Below are 27489 nucleotides of genomic sequence, written 5' to 3' on the forward strand. Positions count from 1 at the left end.
TGGTGCTTTGCACAGTGGATGCGTTGTGCGAATAGGATTTTTTTTCTTCATTTTATGCTTTTTTGGAGAACTGTGAAACAATGTGTCATCGCGACTGTAAAGGATTTCGCCTATTTGGGAATAAGCATTAACAGGAAAAAAATGTCGGCCTAGAAATCAAACAGAGAATAACTCTTGCCAACAAGTTCTACTTCAGACTGAGTAGGCAGTTGAAAAGTAAAATCCTCTCTGCACGAACAAAAATCACCCCCTACAAGTCGCTCATCATACTGGTCCTGATGTATGGCTAGGAATCGTAGGACTCGAGGGAAGATGAGATGGATCTTGGAGTGTTCGAGAGAAAAGCCTACCGGCAGATTTATAGTGCTGTCCGCGATGCTGGCGGCGAGTATCGAAGAAGATATAATGATGGCTTGTATGAGTTTTAAGCAGATCTGACGATAATGTGACGAAAGGCTTTGGTGGTTAAGTCATGTTATGCGAATGGACGAAGACGCTCCGACCATAAAAGCATTTCAGTCAACACCACAATTTGAATTCAGAGGAATGGGGAGACCTCCACTGAGTTGGGAGAGGCAGGTGGAGGAAGACTTCAACTCTTTCGGTGCTACAAATTGGCGTCCGTTATCGCGGAACAGGAATAGCTGACGTGACTGTTTGTGAAATGACCAAAATTATTTAGGCGGTTGGCGCCAATTAATGAATAGTTAATATGAAGTAATGTGATTTTGCCGAGGCTCGCTTGCAATTCTTAATCTATTTTTATTAAGTGTAATTTCTCCATAACACACCACTGTACAGTGAGTCGCCCATTTGTATGGCAAATAATGTTGCCGATTGGCGAAAGCTACCAGATAATAACATTTCGTAGAACAGCAAAATAAAACCCATTAAGAAAACGGGGCAGCAGTAGCAACAGACGAAAACAATAAAACAACAACAACAACGATATGTAAATAGGAAAATTGGGGGACTCTGCTAAATAACAGCTGCAAATATAAATGAAGTAGGTAGACAACAAAACAACAAAAACAACATAAACACGTTGAGGCAACTTGCAGCATCGCAAGGCGAGCAAGAAAGAAATACAAATTTCATATGCATATGACATGACGCCACAGCTAAGGGAAGGAAGTGGAGAAAAACAAACGAATGTATGTTTGTATGCGCAAATTTCAATATTTATATTTGTCTGTCTGTATTGTGGTAAAATGCACTGATGCACTTGCACTTGTTACTTTACATATTTATAAATAAGCATTTACCTAAAATATATATGGCTGGTAATTGTATGCAAATAGGTGAGTCTACTTAGTGAATACCCTGTAGGAAAAATACTAAATAAGATGTACTGGAATGGAAGTATTGAAAACAAGGCGTAATGCACTTCTTGCGAAACATGGATCAAGTTGAAGGCCTATTCGTGTATACAAAACCTGTATACTCAAAATCGAAATACACCCTCGAAAGTTGGAGTAAGGGGCCAAAAACTACTTTCTTCCTGTTTATTCTACACACAGAATTCCAGATTCGGTGTTGGTTCTGTATTGGTCCAAGTTTTTATTCTACTTCATCTCAGGATTCAGTTTCCGTTCCAATTCCGGTTCCTTTTTCAGTCTCGGTTGTACTTCCGGTAAACCTTCCGGATAACCATTCAATATCGCTTCGTTCCGAGTATGGTTTTAGTTCCGTTTACAGTTTCGCTTGCCAGTCGTGTTCAGTTCCTGATGCTACCTTCCTGCTTCGTCGTTGTTTTAGTTCTCGATTTACGTTTCATTCGCATTTATCGTTTGGGTTACGGTTCTAGATGCAATTTAGGACCTACCTGCTTTCCCGATTCGGATTTCAGTTATAATTAGATGTTAAGTTGTGGTTTCGTTATCAGTTCCGGATTGATCCAAATTTCGCTCTTCGCTGTCATTTCGGTCCCAATTCTAGTTTTGCGCAAACTTTGATTTTCGGTCCCGCTTTCAGTATCTAATGCAGTTCTGCTTCGTAGTACGGAATTCGGTTTGGGTCTCGTTAAGAAGTGCGTATCGCTTTAGGATCCAATTTAAGTTCTGGCTTTCGTACTGCCTTCGATTCAGGTTTCGGCTTCAGTTGTATTTCAGTTTCGGTTTGGACTTTGGTTGTAATTGTATAATTATTCGTTTTGGGTTATGTTTTGGTTAGTTTCAGTTCTGATTTTTGTTAGACTCACGTTGCAGTCGCAGTCCTAATCATAGTTTCGGTTAGGATTTTAATTTAGCTACCAGTTCCAGTTGCACCTTCTTTTTTGGGGTTTACCCAGTATTCCCGAAACCGCTTTAAGTTTTAGTTCTGGTCTCGGCTATAATCAAATTGAGTTTTCGGTACCAGTTGTGTATATTTCCATATAAATTCCGGTGAGTCTTCAGGAAACCGGTTCCAGTTGCCACTCCGGGTTCAGGTTCTATTTGAGTTGTGGATTAATTTTTACTTCCAGTTTCGGGTCGACTTAATTAAAAGCTCCAGTCTAGTATCGGGTGGGGTTACGATTTTCGTTTTAAGAGCCAGTTCGATTCCGGCTTATTCTCGAGTCCCTTTTTGTCGGTCACGCTTTAGGTTCCGGGCAGGATAGGCTAATGTGATCCGGCAACTGCGGCTATTTGGACATTTCAACGCAATTATTCTCTCGTGAGAGGAGTTTGGGGAAGCGCTTAGCTGGGGCGGTGGGGCGGTCTAGTTGACTTGTTCCCGGCTGGATCAAAATTGGAAGTGAATATGTATCGGCTTTTTTTTTTGTCCAGAGCTCGATGTAAGCCGCATTTTCAATATGTCCGATATTTGAAGCGTTTACCAGGCGAAAGTTGCCGCAATATAGCATCCGCTATATGGAATTCAAGCCACTGCTACTAAGATTAGAGTACTTCTTCGGATTCCCAAGTGATTCTATGGATCATAGAGCTAGGCTGTGGTGCAGGAGTCTTACCTCGATTGTGATTTCATCGAACTATTTAGATAATCTATTAGGTATTTTGCCCCGCATGAGTAAACTACACAAAACGTAGTGGACAATTGTGAATTCGGAGTACTGCTGCCAACCTGTGAGTGGCCCCTGTAAAAATGTGTCTATAAAGACATACAGCTTGGAGCTACTTGCTGGGTAGCGGGTGTTTTTGCCCGAAAGTGGATAACAGTAGTTCTGCCACAATTATTGGTTTCACCAAGGGTCTTCTATCATTGGTGATTCGAATTTCGACGTGTCACTGTCTAACGGGAGTAGTTGCGCCACGTCCTTTGTCAAGACAAGACGAAAGTAATTCGATTTTGACTCACTTGAGGTACCGAGAATTTAAGGTCGAGATTAGATAAACCGTGAAACTATCTATCTTGAAATTTCTTATAGGGAAGATACACACTCAGATATCTACAAACCCATATATAAATTTGTAACAAAGTTTGTCATCAACTGTCGTTGAGTCACTCAGCAAGCTATCAGCAAGAGTGAATCGCGACTTGTGAGTAAATTAAATTAAAATATTTATTTTGTGAGATATACAATGCAAGATTGTTGTTGATTTTTTTTTTTTTTGTTATGTTTTATTGCTGTTCCAACTGAGTAGCCTGTTCACTTGCACCCCATCAGTGCATCATCAACTATGTCAGCCTACATATTTGTTTTCGTTATTTGGACTCCCTCATATCTCATATCTTTGGCAATTCAACTTGCCATCGTCGTCATTGCGTAGTTTTGCTTGCAGCATACCAACATTATCAATGCCAACAACAGTGAATACAAAAGTCAACAACAACACAAATTGCCACTACACTACGCACTGCATCAACATCAATTGCACGTGCAATTGTGCGTTGATAAGCGAGTTGCAGCCAGTGAGTTGTTGCTGTTGACATTGCACTTAAAATTTCTGTAAATTTCTTGTTTTCATCACTTATGTGCACTCGCGAGTAAAAAAATAGCAGAACATTTTTTTCTTGTAAAATTTTATGTTCCTTATTTCTTTTATATTTGATAATTTAATCAAAATTAAATTTTATGACAAAAACTCTATAAACCAATTTCGAAAATGTTTTTGAAAAAACGTATTCGCTCGAAAATACGAAAAATAGACTAGGTTTTAAAATTCTTTATGAAATGCTTCAAAATTTTTTGCCCTCATTTTAGTCTCGAAATTTCGAAGTCTCCCCAAATTCGAAATAATTTTCGAATTTTTTTCTTCATTCTTCTTTTTTCAATTGGGTGTGCAAGAAAAATAGATTCCGAAAACCAGTTGGAATTTTGGGAGTCTTCGAAATTTCGAAACTAAAATGAATAGAAAAAAATGTTAAACAATTTGATGACTTTTATAGTTTTCGAAACTGGCTTACATATTTTCCGTTAGACATTTCATGAAAAGCAAAAAAACAGTTGATAAAATGAGCAAATAATTACTGCTGTTATTTTTTTTGCTCGCCGGTGTTTGTATGCGTGTTCAAATATAGACATGTATATAAATATGTTGCCTTTCGGCTGTTGTCTCTCTTTCACTGCTCTTGGTGCACAAATGTAGGTAAGCAAATTGTAGGAGTGCTGGTTGATATGCAAATTGTTATTGTTGCAATCATAAGATTGACTCACAACTGCGACAGCTGCATTTCATTTGTTATGCGCTTTCTTGCCATAATTTGCATTATTTATTTCTTTTTTTTTTAATATTTGCATTTAACATTGGTTTTTCATGTGATTTTTTGCTGACTTCGAATTGCAACAGGTTTCACTCGTCGTCTACTTTACCTAATTTAGAGTAGTTAAGGTTAGAGAGGAGGCATAACATGAACGACATTTAATTATGGCACTGAGCAACGAAGACGAATGTCTGCTCTTAGCCTGTCCCAGAGACGTTGCCAATTTTCGACGGAACTTGTGTCGTAAAAACTCTTCTTAAGTATTCATACAATGTTCAACCGACGAGTACTAAGTAGGTGCGCATAAATCTGAGGTGTTCGATACAAGCTTTCAGCTGACATTAATGATCTTCATTTTTGGCTAATACATTATTAACTAAGCCATTTTAAGTGAAATTAATGCAAATCACCATATTTATGTGTAGGTTCGTTTGAACTGGTTAGTCCATTTAGGCCTCACACAGACTCAATGTGTACATAACAGAATTTGTTTGAAAAACGCCGATGTCTGCGAACTCTGGCGATTTTACTATACAAAGTATCGACCTCGCAACTGTAGAATATAAACACAGAATTTTGCTCAACCGGGTCTTCCTGCATCTGCTATTACTAAATTAAATGGGTATTTTTTCATTCTTTGGACTAACGGTTAGACTGGGTCGATTTATTAACCGATATCGCGCCATCGATTTTTCGATAGGATTTGAGCTCAGGAAAAAAGTTCCACTACGCATACCCAAAAAAATAATTTTCGAGCCTGCGAAATTTCATTTTTTTTTTACTTTTTTTCGATTTTGATTTTTAAGCTTTTTTCATGACCTACTAAAAAAATGTTTCATTTGATTGTAAAATTTTCATGTATACCCTGTCCGACCCAAAAATGTCCGCTAAAAACGTTGGCGGTAAAAGTTTGATTTTTTTTTTTTCAAAAAACTGTTATCGACAACGTTATTAGCGGAAATTTTTGGGTCAGACAGGGTATACAACTTTTTTTCCTGAGCCCAAATCCTATCGAAAAATCGATGGCGCGATATCGGTTAACTTTCGTCCATACAAATCGACCCACCCTACTAACGGTATTATATTTCGTAGCTCGCGACGAGATCGCGTGAGAAAGTAAAAAGGTTTTCTTCTGACAATCTAAAGCTCCTTCATAACTAAGCGGTGGGATGTGGGATGGCCTAGATGTTTCAACTTAGTCATATTAAATAGTTTCCCAGGTGGTAGAGCTAGTAACTGAATGATTCAAACATATCCACAAGAGCTTTATAAAGCGTCTGAATGCCATGTGAACGCAGTGACATAAAGCACATCAAACAGTTAATCAGTTTTCATTTCATCATTCTTCTTGACACTCATACTATTACAAAAAATGTGTGGTTTGTATTCGAAGCTCTGCTGGCTTTGTGCATCACAGTTCTAGTTACTGGATCGTATCGGATCTTTTTTCGGCAAAGGCCATCAAATTCGATAGCCCTTCCCCAAAACCTTAGGGGAGTGCCATTATCATTACAATAACAACAATAATAATGAAAGGAGCGCCGATACGAGTTTTTAATCTTCATCTTCCTTTTCATCTCCAACGGCATGTGGACACATTATATCTATCTCCATATCAATCTCCATCCCCAACCCAATCTTCATTTCCATCACCATATCTATATTTATTTCTATCTCCATCTCCATCTTCATCTCTATCTCTGTATTCACCTCTATCTCCTTATTCATCTCCTTATCCATTTCCATTTCCATCAGCATCACCATCTTCATCTCCATCTAATTATTTACCTGCATCACCCCCTCCTTTGACCAATTCCTTTCCCTCTTCCACTCCTTGTACCTCTTCGTCACGAAAGGTCCAAATTTCTCTATCTTAAACACCTCATATGCATGGGGGTGCCAATTCGAATTCTATCTCAATATTTGTTTCATAAAAGTGTCTGTATCTATCATCCTATCACTAAAGCTACTTTGAGAAAAATTTTTTTATTCGATATATTGAAAGCCGATAGGGAATAAAAAAATCGATTTTTCTTTTCGAATATGCATTAATAAAAGAGATATTCAAATATTTATTGCATAATTTAATTTAAAAATTTTTATTTTTTTTATTTTTTTCACGATCCCATACTATTTCTGGTTTAGAGTGCGACAAATAACTATATCCTAACTGCTTATATCTTTCCATGTAAGTTATCACTTACTCCTAAAACTTCGACTAAAACGATTAATATTTAAACACCTTTGACAAACCAATGTGGGATGCAAAAACACTTTCATGTTATACCAATGGGATCTGGGGGTTCATAATGAAATCCTGTCGCCTTTCAGCAAAACCCCTGAAACTTTTACCTTAGTGCTATAAGGCATCACAACAAGTGCAACCATTTTTATACCTTTCATGAACATGAGATAGACATAAGAAGATAGACTCACCAATAAGTATACGGAATTGATCAGGGCGACGAGCTGAGTTGATATAGCCATGTCCGTCTGTCCGTTCGTCCGTCTGTCTGTTTCAACGCAAACTAGTCCCTCAAGTTTTGAGATATATCAATGAAATTTGGCAAAAGAATGTATTTTTTTATTATATTAGACACTTGTCGTATCTGGTAGGATCGGACCACTATAACATATATCTCCCATACAACCGATCGTTCAGACAAGACGATTTTGGTTATTCCTGCTCAATTTAGAAAGAATAAACATGAAACTCGGTGATATATATTCTAATATATCATAGAAGATTTTCTGAAAAAATCACTTTGATCGGAGCTATATATAGTTATATTCCATACAACCGATAGTTCAGATAGAAAGATTTTTGGCCATTTCTCCCTTAATTTAGAAAGTATAAACGTGAAACTCAGCGATATATATTTTAATACATCATAGAAGATTTTCTGAAAAAATCACTTTGATCGTAGGTATATCTAGTATATATCCCATTCAACCGATCGTTCAGATAGAAAGATTTTTGGCCATTTCTCCCTTAATTTAGAAAGTATAAACGTGAAACTCGGTGATATATATTCTAATATATCATAGAAGATTTCATGAAAAAATCATTTCGATCGGAGCTATATATAGTTATATCCCATACAACCGATCGTTCAGATAGAAAGATTTTTAGCCATTTCTCCCTTAATTTCCAATATAAAAACGTTAAACTAGGTGATATTTATTCTAATATCTCATAGAAGATTTCCTGAAAAAATCACTTTGATCGGAGCTATATCTATATAGTATATACCTATCCCATACAACCGATCGTTCAGATAAAAAGATTTTTGGCCATTTCTCCCTTAGTTTCCAATATAAAAACGTTAAATTTGGTGATATTTATTCTAATATCTCATAGAAGATTTCCTGAAAAAATTACTTTGATCGGAGCTATATATAGTTATATCCCATACAACCGATCGTTTAGATAGAAAGATTTTTAGCCATTTCTCCCTTAATTTTCAATATAAAAACGTTAAACTAAGTGATATTTATTCTAATATCTCATAGAAGATTTCTTGAAAAAATCACTTTGAACGGAGCTATATGTATATAGTATATACCTATCCCATACAACCGATCGTTCAGATAGAAAGATTTTTGGCCATTTCTCCCTTAGTTTCCAAAATAAAAACGTGAATCACCAAGTTAATATATCATAGAAGATTTCCTGTAAAAATCATTTCGATCGGAGCTATATATAACATATATCCCATACAACCGATCGTTCAGGTAAAGGGGTTTTTGCCATTTTTTATTTTATATTTATCTTAAAAATCGTTTAGGTATGTACATCTGTTCACTACATATTTCTTATCTTATACATCCGATTATTTGGAGATTACGAACGGGATAAGATTATTGTTCAGCCCCATTCATGAAAGTTATGAAGTCTTCGGCACAGCCGAGGACAGTCCCGTCCTTACTTGTTTTCTATGCGTATAATCGCTTATCCTACTTTTTGTAGGGTGTAGTGATTTTTTGTTCTAGTATGCGTGTATATGTTATGTTATCATTATTAAATCTGTAGAATTGATGAACAAAATATTTGTTGGTCGCACCTGTGAATAAAAGTCAAAAAGTTTGTACGCATCATTTACAAACTTAAGCATATATGAAAAGTTTTTCCATTTGCTTAATGCATATTCGAACAAATCGATTTCTGCGAACATTTCAAAACTAATGCTGGACGCTCATCTAAATATTTGCAGGTGCCTATATCTGTACTTATAACACGAATAGATAATGGTATAATAAAGCAAACATTTTAAAATTTTATATGAATACTTATTTTGGCAAAACGCTGCACCGTGGCTAATTTTGCAAGTAAATTGCAACAAAATTTAATATAAAATAGAGAAATTGTTTTTATCAATGTTTCGTCATCTCCTGCTTTATGCGTAAAAATATTGCGCTTACTTGTTACTGGGACCAAGATAAGTTGAAAACAGGGACACATTTTATTAGTTATTTTCTTTTTATGAGTGGAAAAAGTCCGGGTCAAAAAATTGTCCCAGGTGAAAGTTCATGGGATCCCGGGGATAACCATACCATTTTCATGACGCACTTTTCGGACTTTTTAGAGAAAAAAAATACACAGGTAAAACTTAATTCTAGATTACATTTTATAAGTCCAAAAATAAAAGTTTAATCAGGACTTTTATCTTTTAAGGATAAATAAAAGTACGGCCATATAACTATGGAATGGCTCATCCGAATGAAATAAATTGTTTACAAATAGATTCTTCATGGTCGTATGAAAATTTTTGTTATTAATACCAGAAATGCAAAACACATAAAATTCGAGCGCAGACCATACGGCCAGAGTAATATAGCGTCCTCAATTACAGGACTAACAGATTTCTTGATTCCCTATCTGCGCTTCGAGGAGGCTCTTAAAGGCACAATAGAGGCGGATGGTTGGCGCAAGGGTGCTCAAATGGCAGACGAGGCGATATATGTGCACACAGATGGTTCCAAGCTAGTGGAAGGAGTAGGGTTTGCGGTATACTGTGCTGATTTTGATATAAATAGATCCTACAAGCTGCCAGATCACTGTAGCGTTTCTCAAGCCAAAGTATTAGCCGGAACCAAAGCAGTAAAAATACTGGAAGAAAATATCTTTAACTCCAGCCGTGTTAACATTTATATTGACAGCCATGCACCAATTAAGGCAATAATCTCGCATAGCATAACATGTAAAAGTTTGTGAGAGCGTAAGCAATCCCTGGAAAGAATCGGGACAGTCAAAAGCATACATCTAAATTGGGTGATATCAAGGCACATGGGAATAGATGGGAATGAAAAAGCGGATAAACTAGCTAAAAAGGGCGCATCGTAGACGCCCCAATTATATTGGACGATATTAAGAATAGGCGAGAGGTGCACATGATCGACCAAGCGGGGAAGGCGTAGGTCCAAGCGCGGGGCTGTAAAGTGTCGAAGATTATATTGTGACGAATATAAGCAACACTAAGGGATACTATCATCTCTAAGCCGATGCTAAGCAGTGACTTACATGCACATCATTAAATCAATCATTATGTCTACCCATATGTCCATACGAGCAGCGGAGAAGGGACGCACAAACAAATGCATATATCTTATCTGAGATGCTCACAAAAGAAGGCAATAATTTGTGCAAGTATCATTCACATATACACGCGCATATAAGAAGCTATAAACGTAGTCATAGCTGGTAATTTTATAGCTGATAATTAACTAGTAAATTCTAGAATAGAAAAGCCTAGAAATATGCAACGAGGAAACCAGACAGTATAAAAGGCAGCAACAGTAGAGGCATGACAATCAGTTTGATTTAAGCAAGCTATCAGTTGCGAAGTATAAGTGTTATTTCCAAGTAGTCTAATAAAGACCATTTTTGCATTATTCAATATTGGAGTTATTTATTCAACAGTTTAGTGATTCGAACATTAGTGGAAGGTTGCAAATAAGACGAATTTCCGTAAATTCTTTACAATATGTATGTCTTACAACCTTAGACTAAAAAAGTTGCATTCTATCATTAAAGAGCGAGGACTGTAGACTCATGATGGGTATTATGACTGGATATTGCTTTCTGGCGTCACATGCCTTTAAATTAGGCTTGGTCAGTGATAGCAAATATAGTTTTTATAGATACAGTTTCATTCGTCTTATTTGAATGAGCCATACCATAGTTCTACGGACGGACTTTTATTCTGTCCGTAAAAAAAAAAGTCCAGTTTTAATAATTTCTACGGACTAAAAAACTAAAAGCAATAAGCTTTTCGTAATAATCAATATGACGAGCTGAGTTTATCCCTCTGTCCGTTTGTTCGTCTTCCCCACTATGTGTCCGTCTGTTTGAACGCCCATCAATTCTTGAGATATCTTGATGAAACTCGAATCGCGGGTATATTTGGGTTAATCGGACAATCATTTGTTGGAACGAACCGGAACGGACAACCATATCATATATCTCCCATACAGCCAATTTTTTGCATATGAGAGTTTTCTTCATTTATTATCATCATATTAGCTAGAAGCTTGGAGTTTCAAAGGATGCTTACATGAAATGAATGCATTGTTATATTTAAAAATTTTCAAGATCGATTAAAATATAATATATATCCCATCAACCGATTGATTCAGATAAGCGATTTTCACTATATTTTCTCATTCTAACAGTTAGAACCACCACGCGAACAACTTAAAATTGCTAGTCGTCCACGCGAAGAAGTCAAACTTACTAGTCTTTCACGCGATAAACTGAAAAGTGCTAGTCGTCCACGCGAAGAAGTGAAACGTGCTAGTCTTTCACGCGAACAGCTGAAATTTGTTAGTCTTTCACGAACACAACTGAAAAGTGCTAGTCGTCCACGCGAGTAGCTCAAATATGTTAGTCTTCCACGCGAAGAAGTGAAAAGTGCTAGTCTTACACGCGAACAACTGAAATTTGTTAGTCTTTCACGCGAACAACTGAAATGTGCTAGTCGTCCTCGCGAGTAGCTCAAATGTGTTAGTCTTCCACGCGAAGAAGTGAAACGTGCTAGCCTTACACGCGAACAACTGAAGTTTATTAGTCTTTTACGCGAACAACTGAAAAGTACTAGTCGTCCACGCGAGTAGCTCAAATGTGTTAGTCTTCCACGTGAAGAAGTGAAACGTTCTAGTCTTCCACGCGAACAACGAATCGTGTTAGTCTTTTATGGGACCGACGATTTGTTGCTCAGTTCCATTCATGAAGAGTATATGGCCTTCGGTACAGCCAAAGACAGTCCCGTCCACATAGTCCACATATTTTTATTTAACTAAGCATATGTGAATTTCTACATTTTAAAATTTTTATTGCATAAAAATAAAAACATTTTGCTACGTACACTTTGAAGTTTTCCAAAACACAGATTTTTTTTTAACATAAGAAAATTAAACAGCTGAATTCAGAAACATGAATGAAATAAAAATGAACTATTGGACAAAAATAAACAAATCATTTTATAAACATGTGTAGAGAAATCCCACCATCAACATACAGCAGCGAATGAAAAAATAATTCTTTATTGTTTTTTTTTATTAAAGAACAAACTTCTACGGAGAAAATTTTCACAAATCAATACGCGGATCTCTTACCTATAACTTGTTGTTTGTTGGACTTAAATTGATTGGGCCACAAGGCTCAATACCCAAAAAAATTCAGAGCACTGCAAATAAAAAGTTCGAAATTTTCGTAAAATTTTCTCGACTTTTCGAATTTGTTCTAAAACGTTTTTTCATATTGGTTTGCACAGCTTCAGCTATTTTTCTGTTCGCTACTGTATATGGATTGTATGGGACTTGAAGCAGTAAAAAAAACGAGTAAGGAAGGTTAAGTTCGGGTGTAACCGAACATTACATACTCAGTTGAGAGCTATGGTGGCAGCATAAGGGAAAATAACCATGTAGGAAAATGAACCGAGGGAAACCCTGAAATGTGTTTTTATGACATGTCTATCAAATGAAAGGCACTAAAGAGTATTTTATGAGGGAGTGGGCCATAGTTCTATAGGCGGACGCCATTTAGGGATATCGCCATAAAGGTGGATGAGGGTTGACTCTAGAATTTTTTTGCACGATTTGGGTATCAAATGAAAGGTGTTAATGAGTATTTTAAAAGGGAGTAATCCATAATTCCATAGGTGGACGCCGTTTCGAGATATCGCCATAAAGGTGGACCGGGAGTGACCCTGGAATTTGTTTGTACAATATGGGTATCAAACGAAAGGTGTTAAGGAGTATTTTAAAAGGGAGTGGGCCTTAGTTCTATAGGTGAAACCCGTTGCGAAATATCGCCATAAAGGTGGACCAGGGTGACTCTAGAATGTGTTTGTACGTAATGGGTATAAAATTAAAGATATTAATGAGGGTTTTAAAAGGGAGTGGTGGTAGTTGTATAGGTGGTCGCCTTTTCAGAGATATCGCCATAAAGGTGGACCAGGGGTGACTCTAGAATATGTTTGTAAGATATGGGTATCAAATGAAAGGTGTTAATGAGAGTTTTAAATTTTTTGTATATGTGAAGGCGTTTTCCAGATATCGACCAAAATGTGGACCAGGGTGAACCAGAACATCATCTGTTGGATACCGCTAATTTATTTATATATGTAATACCTGCCAAGATTTCAAGGGTTTTTTATTTCGCACTGCAGAACTTTTTCATTTTCTTCTACTTAATATGGTAGGTGTCACAACCATTTTATAAAGTTTTTTCTAAAGTTATATTTCGCGTCAATAAACCAATCCAATTACCTCACCATGTTTCATCCCTTTTTTCGTATTTGGTATAGAATTATGGCATTTTTTTCATTTTTCGTAATTTTCGATATCGAAGAAGTGGGCGTGGTCATAGTCGGATTTCGTTCATTTTTTATACCAAGATAAAGTGAGTTCAGGTAAGTACGTGAACTAAGATCAGTAAAGATATGTCGATTTTTGCTCAAGTTATCGTGTTAACGGCCGAGCGGAAGGACAGACGGTCGACTGTGTATAAAAACTGGGAGTGGCTTCAACCGATTTCGCTCATTTTCACAGAAAACAGTTAACGTCATCAAATCTATGCCCCTACCTTCAAAAGGATTGGTAAATTGTTGTTCGACTTATGGCATTAAAAGTATCCTAGACAAATTAAATGAAAAAGGGCGGAGCCACGCCCATTTTAAAATTGTCTTTTATTTTTGTATTTTTTTGCACCATATCATTACTGGAGTTGAAAGGTGACATAATTTACTAATATACTGTAAAGATATTAAATTTTTTGTTAAAATTTTACTTTAACTTTACTTTACTTACACCCCTTCTCCGATTTTGCTAATTTTTATTAAGCGTACATATAGTGATAGCAGTAACGTTTCTGCCAAATTTCATCATGATATCTTCAACGACTGCCAAATTACAGCTTGCAAAAGTTTTAAATTACCTTCTTTTAAAAGTGGGCGGTGCCACACCCAAAATTTTACTAATTTTCTATTCTGCGTCATAAGTTCAACCCACCTACCAAGTTTCATCGCTTTATCCGTCTTTTGTAATGAATTATCGCACTTTTTCGGTTTTTCGAAATTTTCGAAAAAGTGGGCGTGCTTATAGTCCGATATCGTTCATTTTAAATATCGATCTGAGATGAGTACTCAGGAACCTACATACCAAATTTCATCAAGATACCTCAAAATTTACTCATGTTATCGTGTTAACGGACGGACGGACGGACGGACATGGCTCAATCAACTTTTTTTTCGATACTGATGATTTTGATATATGGAAGTCTATATCCATCTATATTCCTTTATACCTGTACAACCAACCGTTATCCAATCAAACTTAATATACTCTGTGAGCTCTGCTCAACTGAGTATAAAAATGTATCTCACCATACACTTTTTATAAGAATCCAAAGTCTGTAATCAAATCTGGACATCTGAAACTAGGAAAAAAGGTATTTTTGAATTATTTTCTCTCTACGCCTGAGTCAGACTTAACCCAAAAAAATAAGTGCGTGTACTTATGTACAAATATCGTTTATTTGGGAACCAGCATCAACACTAGCAACGACATCAGCACTGAAATCCAGCGAAGAATCAATATTGCCAATAAATGCTACCTTGGAGTAGGTAGGCAATTGAAAAGTAAAGTCCTCTCTCGGCGAACGAAAATAATACTCTACAAGTCACTTATCGTACCCGTCCTGCTATATGGGGCAGAAGCATGGACCATGATAACAGCAGATGAAGCGGCTTTGGGAGTATTCGAGAGAAAAGTTCTTCGAAAGATTTATGGACCTCTACGCGTTGGCGATGGCGAGTACCGAAGAAGATTTAATGATGAGCTGTACGAGATATATGCAGACATCAACATAGTCCAGCGAATTAAAACGCAGCGGCTGCGATGGCTAGGCCATGTTATGCGAATGAAAGATGATGCTCCGGCCAAGAAAGTGTTTCTATCGGAACCCGCCTATGGAAGCAGAGGTAGAGGGCGGCCCCCACTCCGTTGGAAGGACCAGATGGAAAACGATTTAAACTCCCTTGGTGTGACCAATTGGCGCCGGTTGGCGGAGCGAAGGAGCGACTGGCGCGCCTTGTTGGACGGCCATAACCGTTTAGACGGTTAAGCGCCAATTAAGTAAGTAAGTACTTATGTACGCGTGTGAGAAGTTATCATTAAACTAGGCAAATCAAACCATGAATAGAATTGGAATAAACCGGTCCCTGGTCCACTTCCCAGAAAAAAAGTATCGTAGGTACTGATCTAGGCAAAGTGCTACCTATATACCAAATTTCAGGCAAATTGAACAGTGAATAAAATGTGATCTAATAGATCGGTGCCTGATCCACTTCCCGCAAAAAAACTTCACAGGAGCACTCTCCGTGCTCGCACAATAAATTCGATTTATTACAGGAGATCAGACCCTTGTCCACTTTCTGAAAAGAAAATAAGTACTCCTATACCAAATTTCGAAGCAAATCGCACTATAAACTGTTTTATGTAGAAGAGGTCGGCCCATGTTTTACTCCCTGAAATGAAAGGTACCCCTGTACCGAATTTCAAGCGAATCGCGCCATAAACAGGATTTTTTGCAATAGGTTGGTTCCCGGTCCAATTGAAATAAAAGCTTTTCAAATAATGATCTAGTCACCGAACTAAATTGTCAGCAAATCGCAACATACATTATTTTTTGATATAAGGTCGGCCTGTATCCCACTTATCGAATGATAATGTCTGAAATACTATCTTTGTAAAACGGGTACCCCTGTAACGAATTTGAAACAAATCGCACTATAAATTAAATTATTTGGAATAGGTCGGCCACTTCCCGAACCTTCCTCAAACCAGATTGAACACTCTCCAGAGGTGATATTTCTATTTTGTTGGTCGATTTTGTTCGAATACATACATACGTTCAGATACATACATCCCACTCAAAGCAAGTTTGCTCGTACAATACACAACAAACATACATACACACGAACTGCTTTTTCAACCTGTGACTTTTGCGCCTAAATTAGTATAACTTCGAAAACCGAGTTCAGTGCATTCACAATACTCATTGTCTGTGGAAAATAAATTTGTTTGCACACATAGGCAGGATGTATATCTTTGTAATCTCTTACACTACTATATAAAGAAGTGAAAAACTTCACTCAGGTCGGAACATACATCTATACTGGGTTCCCGGTCATGAAGGGATAGAAGGTAACGAAAAGGCCGATCAGTTGGCAGAGGAGGGCGAAACACTTTGACTTTCGCGTCGTTTTGGCGTTTACGTTGCGTCAACAGTTGATTTTGAACACCCACTTCTTTATTGCTATGTTCCCAATCCTCGGACAAAGCAACAGTAATGCCAAAGCAACAGTAGAAAAATTTACGTTTTTCCATGCGCTGTCAATCTCTTATTCCAATCTCCGAAATTGTATACGAAATCCATTGATTTTAATTTTATTTTGTTTATTTTCACATTCATGTAAAAAATTTTGTTAGGTTTGTAATTAATTCAATGAAAACAAATTAAAATTTGAGATTTCTTGCGTTCATTGTGACAGGCAAACTACCGTCGTGCGTTATTTCAAAGTGACACTAGCGCTAAAATGACGCAAAAGTCGATTGTGTTCGGGCCTCTAATTTTTCGAAATGTAAACACTTGCGTAAACATGCCTGATTTCCCTGTAGAAAAATAAACAACTAAGCAGTCCAAAATTACTGCTCCAGAGCTAAGAATACTAAGCGCAACACATGTCCGAAGGCTTCTAAACTTTGCTACCTGGGAAGCAAGGATGACTTCATTCTCGATTCGTTTATGCTTCACAATGCTGTCTGGTTTGGCTCGTACCTGTTAACAGTCACTTCCTTTTACGCATTACCGGCGCTTACATTCGCAATCTTATTATATAATTCAAAGCGCTTAAATTGTTGTCATTAAATTACAATCAAAAAGCGAACACATTTTCAATCTAATCACGTTTTTGCGAGTTTGTGAAATTTTTACGAGACTCATTATCATTTTCGTTTCATTGCTCGAACATCGTGTGCGACGGACACGCAGTCAGCGGCATTCAAATGGACACAAACTCATACTCAGCTGTCATTGTCGTGCAATCATAATGTCGCGCCTCAGCGCACACATTATAACAGCGTCTAAACAATTTGTTAGGACGTTGCTGCCTGTCATAACACATCACGCAGAACGACTTATTTGACAAGCCAACGTCAACAGCAAAGGGAAACTGCAAAGGCTAATGTCGATCCATTTGACAAAGTGTCTGTAGTTGGTTAACGTGTGAGTGTGAGTGTGTGTGTGTGTGCACTTCGCATACTGTCCGTTAGCTACTTTTAGCTAAATTATTTAATATTTTAGAAAATTTGTGAGTCTGAATATTAATAAATGCTAAAAGCTTTCAATCACTTAAGAGGTCCCAACAGGTTGCCAGAGCTCAGCATGCCTAACCGTTATAAATCGCATAAGCCATTTTATTAGTATTTTGTCTCTAACCATAATTTTCTTTCACTTTACTCTAATACCGTTAAAACGACACTTAATAAGAAAGAACTAAACGTCATACTAAAATACATACAAACACATTTCACCTAATGACCTTGCGTAAAATTTCATTGCAACACCAGCTGCGCTGTTCATCTTCCACGTTTACCTCCATCAAACTCATGAGAGCAAGTGAAACCTCACTTTGAAATAGCTTTGAAATAGCTAGAGATATCACCCCCTTATTGCTGGCCGTTTTGGAGCGGCGAGGAGGCTTACATGACAGCGTGCGGAATAGCCTCATAAAATCAACCTGTGGTTGATCTAAGAGGAATGTGGAAATAGGATCATCATGCGCGCTTGACAGGTCTCGCTGGATTTCCTCTCTGAGTGTGTAGCACAAACTAACAAAGGGATCACAACCGGGAGCCAAAGCTAATCTTAGATACGGAAGTACCAAAAAGAGCGCGTGTGTGTATTTGGTTTTCAAATGTAGATGACTCAGGGGAAGAGTTACTTCCTACTGTAGGTTAGGTTAGGATAGGTGGTAGCTGCCCTGATAAGAAAAGCTCACTTGGACAACACGAAGGTCCGTTGTGATACCACATACAACAAAAGAAACGGTGACTTAGATCTAGCTACTTAGAGAATCTTTGGGTAGCAACGATAAAGCTCCGAATGATACCGATCTCAACTTTGGATAAATCCTCGGGAGATTCAAGTGAGTCGATTGGTAAAAAGTTTGTTGCGTTTGGATTCGCCATTCCATAGTTAAGGACTTTTAGGTTAGTTTAGGTGGTAGCTGCCCTAATAAGGGAAGCTCACTTGGACAACATGAAGGTCCGTTGTGATACCACATACAACAAAAATAACGGTGAGGTAGATATAGCTACTTAGAGAATCGTTGGGTAGCAACGATAAAGCTCCAAATGATACTGAACTCAACTTTGTATAAATTCTCGGGAGATCGAAGTGAATCGCGACCGAAATACTTTCGCCTAGTTCTGGCAAAAGCTGGGCAATCAAGCATAAAGTGATTTGGTGATTCCACCTCATCATCCTCCATAAAGTTGCAGCAGTATATTGAGATGTACCGAATGGATACCCATGGGACAGTGCCCTGTCAAAACCCCAATGACCATTGATAGGTGAGCCTTAGTGAGCCCAATTATTTCAGCAGACCTCCTGCCATCCACTTTCGGCCAGAAAGATTTTTCTACCCTGCAAGACGTGGTGTCCGCCCAACGTTTGCTGAGCTGACTCGAGGCCCAGCCATGGAGGAGCAATCTACAGGTGGCCAGCGGAATCCCGAAATCCCTACAGCGATCTTCATCCGGTTCAGTTGTACCGATGCTAGCTAAGAGTTCCGCTTGAAAGTTACCCGGGATATCACTATGGCCCGGGACCCAGATAATCTTAATTGTAAAATAATACGATGCAATGGCAAGCGATGTCAGGCACTCCCAGACCACCCTCGATTGCATTGTAGTTCAGCTCAAGGCCTTGATAGCCGCTTGGCTATCAGAGTAGATGTTAAATTCCCTAACCGTAGTAGCACTGGACAGCATTCCATCCACCGCATCCTTAATCGCAGCAACATCCGCTTGGAATACACTGCAGTGATCAGCCAACTTAAACTTGCGACTTACATTTAGCTCTTGACAAAAGACCCCCCACCAACCTTTCCAACTAACTTCGACCCATCCGTGAACAAGTTAACCGGTTCCATGCCCAAGATAATTCCTCTTCCTTCCTGTAAAAAATCAGCACCACACACCATTGCAGGTTGGTAATTAATAAGAGAAGAAAAGCTGTCTAAGGTCAGTTAACCATTCTGATCGCAAAATGAGAAGAGTCCTTGGAGGTTCTAGTAAAGGCTAACTATACGGTTGTCCTAGTCCAACGCAAATCCAACATGAAGGTATTTCACGGCAAAGAGGCCCCGGATAAAGACGACCCTGAGAAGATGTAAGGCGTAGGCTTACTGTTAAAGTATAACAACATTCATCATGGGACTACAAATAATCTGACACTCCTGAAGTACATAAATGCAAGTTCCATCCAAAAGCTCTGGATTAGCAATCAGAGGATCATGGTGCCTAGCATCAGTAAACAAAATACGTTTCACAGATCAGATCTCTTCAATCAACGAAAGAGGTGAGTAAAATTATAAGCAATATGAGTACTTAGCGAACAATAACTTTCGCTTGTTCAGACAGGTTTCAAAGTTAAGAGGAAGTACTTGATCATACCCTACGAGCAAAAAACGATTCAGCATTTGCAGAAAACTACAGGGCCTTCTTTGACATAGTATATCCTTGGGATCCGACTCCTCGTCACAGAAACACATGAAAACGTAAATGGAATAAATTAGTAAAAATAAAAGAGCAGACGATAAATTTTAAAGGGATCTACGATACCAAAACTGGATAATGCTTTTTCAATATCATACAACAAAACCACCTTAGCCAGTATTCTAAAAAAAATCCTCTTTTATATGATAGCAGTAAGGAAAGGGAGTTCCCAGTCTTGGAAATCTTGCTTCTTCTCAACCGGATATACCCGTAAGACTCGAGACTGATTAAGATCCGGTCCACAAAGATCTCCAGTGGCCACCTCTCTAGAAAGCCGGGCATACTCATGTTGGGATTCACAGCACCCGCAAGGACTACTGTAAAGTTTTTAGACAGGAAAAAGGTAAGCTGCACAATCAACAGCTTCTCTCCATATATATCAGCTGAACCTAATGGCACCACTCTATTGAAGGCCCACAAACATCGTGATCCAAAAGTCCACTGGTTTTCATGGGTATTTAATGCTAATATCTCTCTGATCTACATCCCGCTAAGCTGCAGGAGAGCTAAGGGAGTATTGATAATCAAGGTGGGTAGGTGAAGCCATGAAAACGCCTAAGACTTTCATCTCTAAGCCTTAAAATATATTCGATAATAACATGGCCTACTCTATACTTGGCTATTTCCATTTTGATAGAGCAATTTTTCCGAAATGGCTCAAAAGTGACGGAAAATAATACGGGCTAACTTTTGCGCTTACTGATCTAACATATGTGGCTCCTCTGGTATCTTCCCGTTACTCAGCTATAAAGCCTACCAGAACGTATTTATTTATTTGATGATGAAGTGAAGTGCTCAGCAACGATCTGGCACGAAGTGCACTGAAATAAGCTGGCAGAACTTGCCCAGGCGAGAGGCAAAATAACGGGAGAGTCTGAAACGTCTGAGGTCTGCACTAATTAATTTTATCAAAGTGACATAAGGCTATCATGAGACGGATAAAAAAATTCAGTACTGCGAACTTAAGAGCTACAAACATACACAAACTGAGCACTTTGTCTAGAAATTTCTGTCCAAAGTATCTTTTCCATTCGTCATGGCCAGTTTTATTTTGTAGATCTAACATGTTAGATGATTGGTGTAAATTGCCAAAATGTATATGATCTTATTGCTAATATTGACCGCTTTACATGAACCTAGCCATGTTGTTCAACAATGCCGCGAAATTTGCACTCAAGCCAAAATCTTTGTCTAGTTTCTTTGGTAGATATACAGAATCGTTTGTATTCGATCGCGTCTTTTTATTTTGCATTTGGTTCATTAAGTTTAAAACGACTCCTAGTCTTGACTGTTAGAGGAATGCTAGTAATAGCAACCAAAGGAGATTGTTGTAGAGAGAGTCTAACTCCACATCCACCCAGCTGCCTCGCTGCTCTCTGCATCATCCCGCTAAATAATGTGGGTCACATACCAGAAAACAGTGTTTCTACGTCTGCTGATTAGGCCAATAATTCAACGCATTTTCAGTTGGTTTGATGACGTATCTTCTCTGTAGCTATCAGCCAGAGCAATGGCGATAGAAAACCGCATTTTGAAGTCCCTACACGGTTGCATTTTACCCTCACTTGCTTCCAGCTTGTCGTTTATCATTATCTTTATTGCTAATTGATAACATGTCTCTCAGAGCATTTCGAACACATCATTTCGGTTATAAAAAACTGGTAAAATCAACCGAACTACTGGTTAATTTAACCGATTTTATAGTTTCTCCAACCTGTGATTAATCCTGTTTCTTTAGCAGCCGAGGCTACAGCGACTCTAAGTTCCTCATGGAATTAGGGGGTGGAAGGGTAGGATGGCCGAGAAGGTTCCATGTGCTCATATTAAATTGTAGCCGAGATGATCGCGCTTGTACATTAATTGTGCTTGTTACCGGAACGTACCGCATCTATACCAGGCAAAGGACCACTAACAACGATAACACTCCACAAACCTTCCGCAAGTGTCCTTATCTCTACAACAACAACATTCTGAATTGACCGTTTCAACAGTAAAATCATGAACAAATATTACATCAAACGTAAGTCGTACCTCAGTTAACTTAACAATTATTACTGTCACCCTAAGAATACCAAAAAAAACACTGTTAAAATAACAGATTTCCTTCATTATTAAAATAACAATGAAGGCTATTGACAGAGACATCTCTAGCACCAGGGTCATACGAACATTAAAGTGAGCGCCGTGAGCGTAAATTTGTCTTTAAAATTAGCTCATGTATTTCCATAACATAAACAATTGTTCCCTGTTCAAATTACCAATGAAGTCAGTACTTTTAACAGAAAAATCAGTAAGATTGATTGAGAATCTGTAATTTTGACAGAATATCGTGACCTACAGTATCTACTCTGTTGAAATGACTAAACAAATTTGTTCTCTCGACATACAACACGGTTGAATTAACCATAATGCAATCAAGTTTACCAAATGTCTGTTATTTCAAGAGCAACCATCGCGATATATTAATTTTACCAGCGTTATTTCCTTCGGTGTGAGCAGAAACCTTTGGTATCAAAAGTAGCCTATTCCGTGTCTTATCCTTTTCACCCATCTCAATGAAAAATATTTTTGATATTGCGCGGGAATTTTTGGTAATTTTAAAAGCGCATTCACTGACGTCAGTTCAAAATCCGCTTTATTGCTTTTATCGTTCTACATAGTAAATACTTTTACTTATTAATAAAAACGCTAAATATTTTTTTGTTGATTCTATGCGGTTCATAAATTTTAATAGCCAACAGTCAAATGGCACAGACGGCAAGCAGCCAAAATCGTCTTGCGGTCAACCCCGTGCAGTACAGCGGCACGAAAATTATTCTGCCGACACACAGGCGAATACACACTCATACACATGTGTATGTGTGTAAGTTTGTATGTTTTTGATGGCGCATTTTGATTTTGGCTTAATTAATTATAATTGATTATATTATTTAAGGTATTTTTCAATTTAATTAATATTTCTTAAATAAACTTAATTTGCTAATGAGGAAAATACAGGCAAACACTCCGATACATATATGTACAAACATTAGAGCGGGTCAAATTTATTGTTGAAAAGGCACATCCAGTTTCTGAGTAATATTGCCCATGGGACCATAGGTCAGAAATGAATTTCAAGCCTCTCTAATTTTGTTAGAAAATTTTATATAAACATTTTCTCACTTGGATCATACTGAGTAATCAAGTGTGAAATTTTTGATACAAAATTTTGATACAAAATTTTCTAACAAAATTAGAGAGGCTCGAAATTCAGTTCAAACCTATGGTCACATGGACAATATTACTCAGAAACTGGATGGGCACCTGAAGTTTTGTTTCCCCCATACAATTTGACCCGCCCTATTGTACATGTATACAAATACATGCCACTTAAATAGTTGTAAAAATATTTTCTTTACTATTCGCTAATTCAAGGAAGCTTAAGCAAAGCAAAATATCGAAAGAAATAAGAAATAGCACAAAATACAAATTTACGAGCTGTAATTTTATTTATGAGCAAAACAATGAACGAATTATTTCATATGTATGTATTTAACTGCATTAGACGGCACTGAAGCTAGACTGTAGGAAATTGAGTTGACCTTAGCTGAACATGAAGGTCATTTCGTAGCAAGTTACACCAGGAAACCCTGCTTCGCAATAAATACGTCAATTGCTAGCAAGAAGGATGATCAAGTATTCCTTCCGTAGGCTAACAAGGCAATAAACTTTCGATAACATATCGATAAAACGCCGATAACAAAATTGTAGTACCCCGATAATAAACTGATAACTTGTCTATAAGAAATCTATAACTTTTTTATAACATATCGATAACGTTCTAAAAACATATTGGCAACTTTTCTATAAAAAGTCGATATTTTTTCGATAACTTTTCAACAGCCAATCTATAGCAAATAAAAAGTTCTCGATGACATTTAAATAACACGCCGATAGGAAATTGGTAGCGCGCCGATAACAAATCAATAACTTTTCGACAGCCAATCGAACATATTGGTAACTTTTCTATAGAAAAACGATATTTTTTCTATAACTTTTCGATAGCCAATCGATAGCAAATAAAAAATGTTCGATAAAAAATCAATAACTTCCCGATAAGAAATTAGTAGTGCTCCGATAGCAAATCAAAAGCTTTTCGATAGCAAATCGAAAACTTTTTGATATTAGCCGTGCATTAAGCATTATCTTTCAAACGTAAAAAAACGCTCATCCTCGCTTAGATAATGCTTAGGAGACCCATCTAGCGGCAGTGGTTAAATAACTAGCTAAAGAACAGGGTGTACCTAAAATCGGAAACACAAACCTCTGGTGGCCAAACGTATAACATATAGCTGAATCTGTTGCGATGAATAGTGGAAACGCACCATTTTAAGAGGTGAGTTTAATGCGTATTGAAATTTAGTAGTACAAATTTTATGCGCAGAAATTGCAGAGGTGTATTTAAAGTTTGACGCTTAGCAGTCCATATAAAGTTTAAGCGTAAACGTCTATAGATGTAAAAAAAAACACAGCTATTACATCAATAGCATTTCGATAACTAATCGATAGCTTTCGTTAGTAAATCAATATCGTTTCGATGAAACCCCGCTAACTGGGTCATAAAATCCAATATCTCAATTTTCTTATCGAAATCAAATTTATAACATTTCAATAACATATCGATAACTCTACTCATATATATTCCGTCAAAACACACGCACAATAAACTGACTACTCATCGATAATAAGATTAGCTGATAACCCTATGTGGCAACGGGAGCTCATTATAATTGAATAATGAAATACTCGATTATTCGATTAGCAAAAGTTGTTTAATAAAATAATCGATTATCACTAATCGAATAGATGGTTGTATTCGACTATGACAAATTCAACCATTTGAATAGTCTTTTTGTAAATTTTCAAAGAGTTCTGCGATTCGTTAAAACGCTTTGGGATTATTGTAAGCCATCTGAAGCTCACATATTCTTGCAAATCACTTATTTGACATTCTCAGGATCTACAAAATGAATTCTATATCCAGCTATGTTTCCGAAAATTTATTTTTCAGCAAACAATTAATTATTTTTTTTAATTCCTATTAGAAAAAATTTTATTTATGAAAACATCAGTATTCGAATAACCGTCGATTTGCCAAATAAGAGATTGTAAACCAGAGCTCTAGTGGCAATCCTATTAGAATTTTTTTCAAATATGACGTAAAGTACTTTTCGTTTGATACCCGTTTAAGTGAGTTGTGCTCACTTAAATAGTATTCTGTTCCGTAGGTTACTATGCGTTCCGTAAGTGACTTTCGGCCACCTAACCAGTTGTCTAAATTGCGCTCATACAACCCTGCAGGTGAAGTAGACTGGATTTGCCATCCACTACTTCCAATCAACACTCATTGGAGTTGCCTTCAGGTGATGTAGTCTATATATAAAAATCAAATTCTGTGTGTTTCCTATGGAAGCGTATTTCCCACACTTCAATCATCACCAAATTTTGGCTATAGGTTCCTTCCAAGACGAAGGTTTTTCATATTTGAGAACAAAGAATTTTAAATTAAAAATTTTTTTTTTCAATTTCACGTGCGCCACTGGGTGGTGCGGCAAATTTTGTATGTCAGCAAAAGTTACTCATACGTCATGTACGTACTTAAGTGTAGAACTTTTGTTTGGTCATAGCATTGAATTCACAAAAAGTTAAAGCAATTGCATTGAGTGATTTAAAAGTTTTTATTAAATTCAAGCATTCCATTGTAAAAATAGCTGTCTATATGAGATGATAGACGAAAATTGTCCAGCTAAATTATTTTGATTAAATTATGAGATTTTGAGTATAAATTGTATGTAAGAAAATAAAATTTGAGAAATAAATCAAAGAATGATAAATTAGAGGAATGAGGGATTTAAGAAAAAAGAAGGAGAGAGAGTGTAAAAAAAGAAGGAAGAGGGATGAGGAAATTATAAAGGGTAAGAATGAGAAAAATTGGGAGATACATTTTGAATAAGATCAATAAAATCTTATATACTGATTGCTTGACTTTGAGTAACGGGAAGATCTTATTTAGATTAGTATCTGCCCAACCCGAACAACGCCGGGTACCCTGCAAGTTGTTCTATAAATATGAGTGCGATGCTGATATCGCTCTTTTTCCTTCTTTTCATTATAATCAACTAGTCTGATGCACATATCGTTCATCGTTACTATAATCAATCATCAGTTTCTAGAAAGGCCGGAGTCTATCAACGAAAAGTAACTATCTTCCAGCATATTCAATTCATTTAACACATCACCGATCAAATCTATCTTAAAGGAAGTATCTCAAAACACTATCGAAAGTGTGTCAATTTAAATTAATCATAATTTGATTGAAATCTTTCATATATCGCTTGTCTAAATCTACCATAAATTTTCATACATCATTTTCTATTGTTAGGTTTAAGTGTTAATATTCAAGAAATTAATTATAATTGAATATAAATCACTTTTACATCGCTGCCTTTAACACCCGCATTGGCATACCCAATTAAATATTTTTTTAAATTTCAAATCGTTGGCAACATTTTAGATGCACCCGCAGTGGCAACACCGAGACCAAAAATATACCAATCTCACGCAAATCGGTTAAGCCGTCTGGGAGTTGGAAAGAGTTGGGTTTACTTCTTTAAGGCTGTAAGATAGAACGGACTAGGCTGTTAAGCCTATTCTTTATTAGTACATCTCGATTTGAAGTTTAATATATAATTTCGAGTACAATCTCTTTCCTACAGGGTGTAATGGGTAATTAATTTCAGTTTGCTGGCCTTTTTGTCACAATTTATTCGCTCGGTCACTTTTGGTAACGTGAGTTATTGTTTTATATGAACATTTTGCTTTGATTTCATGAATGAGTTTTTCCGTATTATTCCTTCGTAATATTAATATTTGTTGCAAAAAGTCAACAAAACGAAAACACACAGAGAAGAAAATATTTACTAATAAATAACAAAAAGCACATACATATGTGCATTATTGGATTATATGTAGAAGAACAAAAAGTCAACGACATACCCATATTTGTTTCGTAAGCAAACCGCAAAGGAAATGAAAAAGTCAACAGAATCTTTATGATCATAATTCGTCAAAATCACTTTTCATGGCTTCTATGTGTATGTAAGTATGTGTGCGCGTGTGCGCTTTGTGATTGTTTTAAATTTGCTTTTTCATCTTTTTTATACCCAGCTGTACTTGCACACAGCGTATTATACCTTTGATTGGATAACGGTTGGTTGTGCAGGTATAAAGGAATCGAGATAGATATAGACTTCCATATATCAAAATCATCAGTATCGAAAAAAAATTTGATGAGCCATGTCCGTCCGTCCGTCTGTCCGTTAGCACGATAACTTGAGTAAATATTGAGATATCTTCAACAAATTTGGTACACGAGCTTATCTGGGTCCAGAATAGATTCGTATTGAAAATGAGCGTAATCGGATGATAACCGCGCCCACTTTTTATATATTGTGACGAATATTA

General features: G+C 37.0%; 1 protein-coding gene and 1 long non-coding RNA gene across 3 annotated transcripts in view; one reads left to right on the top strand and one right to left on the bottom strand.

Moving 5' to 3' along the window:
• The window catches only part of Lmpt (Limpet), a 958773-nt gene that overhangs the window by 495795 nt on the left and 435489 nt on the right, over positions 1-27489 (bottom strand). The window lies entirely within an intron of this gene.
• LOC137251988 (uncharacterized) overlaps positions 1-27489 on the top strand; it is a 199931-nt gene that overhangs the window by 78155 nt on the left and 94287 nt on the right. The gene's annotated exons all lie outside the window — the stretch shown is intronic.

The sequence above is a fragment of the Eurosta solidaginis genome, chromosome 5 (genome assembly GCF_040869045.1).
Source record: "Eurosta solidaginis isolate ZX-2024a chromosome 5, ASM4086904v1, whole genome shotgun sequence".
Classification (NCBI taxonomy): domain Eukaryota; kingdom Metazoa; phylum Arthropoda; class Insecta; order Diptera; family Tephritidae; genus Eurosta; species Eurosta solidaginis.